Below are 3087 nucleotides of genomic sequence, written 5' to 3' on the forward strand. Positions count from 1 at the left end.
TTGTGCTGATAGTATTAGATGAAGAAGGGTGGGAGGAGGCTCGTGTGGAGCATGGACCAGTTGGGCTGAATGGCCTGTTTCTGTGCTGCACATTCTATGTAATGCTATGTAATGAAGTATTTAAGGCAACAGAAACTTATTTTCATTGAGAAACCAAAGTGGAAGACAGGACCCATAGAATAGGGCATCACCTCGTTGAAAAGAGTAAAAGGAAGATGGAGTAAATGATGCTAAGCTTGGGTTTTAAAAACCTGAAGGTACATGCTGTGATATTACTGATCCTCAACTATAGTCAAAGAATAGGGTTAAGGACTGAAAGACAAAAATGTTGATAATGTTTAGCAGAAAATACAGCCAAATCAGAATGACCAAGATTTAATACGAGGTGCATGATATTGCTGGGCAGATGATCAAATATGCCTTATTAGTCTATGTCGCATGGTAATGGTTTAGGTGAGCCCCTACTAAACAGCGGTCAACTTTTTTCACCATTAATGTAGTGCTAAAAATGACAGTCATCAAGTGTTACATGAACAACAATGCACATATTATGCTAATATATTTTATTGATTTGAGTATAAGGCTAATTTACAAGAAAAAAACGCTTTTTGATGCTGACAAGTTATTCAGCAAAGCCCACTAGAAAGAAAGAACTTGCATTTATATAGCGCCTTTCATGACATCAGGGTCTCGCAAAGCACTTTACAGCCAATGAAGTACTTTTGAAGCTTCAATCACCTACAGCCTCTGCTCCTGAACATTTCAGGTCAATTTTCTTGCTGTAGAAAATATAATAGTTTTTACATTTTATTAATTTTAATTTTCACAAATATCAGAAGTCTACCAACCATACACAAAATGGTGCCACCTGAATTTTTCCTCATTTGCAACACATTTGTGACCTCATCCTTTAGCTCCAGGCACACACAGGCCCATACCATATGACATCATAACATGCTAGTCCGCAGCCAGAACAACAAGTGCAACTGAAAATGATGAAAAACAAGATAAAAATACAACTTGAGTAGTGAATGAAGACAAGCAACAGATATGATATATATCTTCCATTTCTCATCACAACATTTATCCTTCCACTAGTTATTTCATTGAATGACATCACTGACATAAAGGTGTGATTAATGTATGACAAGTTTACATACACAATTTTTATTATAAATGTAAACATATAAATTTATAATGGAAAAAGTTCACAGCAAGTGGACATATTTAAAATATTATAGATATATATTTATCCTTTCATTTTCTTCTTCATAAGATGTTGCAAGATGTATTAATTTAATCAATAGTTTAAACTATTCACCACAGTGAAGTTTTACATGAAACACTACCTTTAACATGCAACAATCATGCTCGGTTTGAGAGAACAGCAACTTTTTTCATTTTTACTTCTAAATTTTTTTTGCCCGTGTTATTTTATTTTGTTCCTTTGTTTAAATTCCCCCACCACTTTGTACCATTCTTTAAATGAAAGGGCGGTAAAGCAATTGATCACTAAGCCTCCGATAGTGCTGCTGCTGAGCTGGCCACCAGAGAGAAAGCAAGAATAGCTCTAGGGTGGTTCACCCTCTGATATTCTTTTTTAACCCCCCTCCTTGTGGGGAAGCAACTTGGCAAATGTTCAGTGTCTCCCCCTGATAGCAAGCCTGAGATCAGGAATTCCGTGTATGACGAAATACAGTCAAACAATCCTTGCTGCTCTGCGGAACGTTGCATTAGAGGAACAGTGGACTGCACCTTCCTGCTCAGCCCTAGAACAGCGAGATTTACCTCAAATCACATTTTAATTCTTGAAACCTGTGTGATACAAATTCATGAGGAGAGGACCTGTCAGTGTAATAATTCTTCAATACAATTAGAATAATTTAGGCATTCTGTGTGCTTTTTTTCCTTATTTATGTGATCATAAAAAACAAATGCATTCTTCAAATGAAAATACATCTACAAAAAGTATTTTGGAATGCAAACTCAAAATATTAAAGACTGAAATGGATGTCATATGTATAAGTCATAATTTCATATCAACCTTTTCCTTTAAATGTCAATGCAAATAAAAATATGTCTTTAACGTTTTTGGGTGTATGTCTTTATTGGCTTCATATGATAACATTTTTGGAGAGTGCATAAGAATTTATTGCACATCTGTTATGTATTTTCTTTTTTATTAGGAAAAAGGGGATGAAACAAGTCTCCCCCCCCCACTCCTCCTCTTCCTAGTACAGCTCCATCAAGCATTATTAGAGGTGGGGCCTACCTGCAGAGGATTTATTGATTATTTCATAAACTATGCTGAAATGACTTTGGTAGGGAAAATGAGTTAAACAAAGAGGTCCAAAGGTGTAAGAGAAAATATGAAAAGTTCATGCCAGTGTTGAAGTCATGCAGTGCAGTTTGCAATAAGAAAAGGACAGAGCCCACATCTTTAATTCAGTAGTGGCTAGTAAATAAGTGGAATGAAAATCAAACTGCTCTGGTTTATTGGTACACATGTGTGGAATTGTAGATCAGCTGGCTTTTATTTTCTAGGGTTGGGTCAGCCACCCTTTTATAAATGTCTTTTTCACCCTATATTTAATTGCTCCCCCCTCCCCCACAAGCTGTGCGTCATTACCTGGTTACTACGGCATTGAGCACACAAATCCACAGGCCACTGCCAGTGCCCAGTCTACTAGGGTGCCTTGTACTTTGATAGTCCCTCATTCTTTGTGGTGCAGGGGTGCCTGGCACCTGCTCACTGCCTGTACTTGATACCACAGCTGTGACTGGGAACTCACCATGTTGGGAGCTGTGGTAATGAATACAGGACCTACACATGGCTTTCTCTACATCAGTGCATAATTCCACTGGAAGGGGTTTTTTGCATGCGTGCCACAGATTGACACAAGATATATAAGGGGGCTTTGTGAAAAAGGTAGTGACAAATAATGTTATGATCTGAAAATAAATCTGTAGGCATCAGTTACTTCCATGCATTAGGAATTCTAGCAAATCTTCATAGCATACACCCCTTGTCTAAAACAGGGAAAGATTTTTACTCAAGAGTTTTAATTGATTTTATTTGGTCTCTGG

This window comes from Heptranchias perlo, chromosome 4 (assembly GCF_035084215.1).
Source record: "Heptranchias perlo isolate sHepPer1 chromosome 4, sHepPer1.hap1, whole genome shotgun sequence".
NCBI lineage: Eukaryota > Metazoa > Chordata > Chondrichthyes > Hexanchiformes > Hexanchidae > Heptranchias > Heptranchias perlo.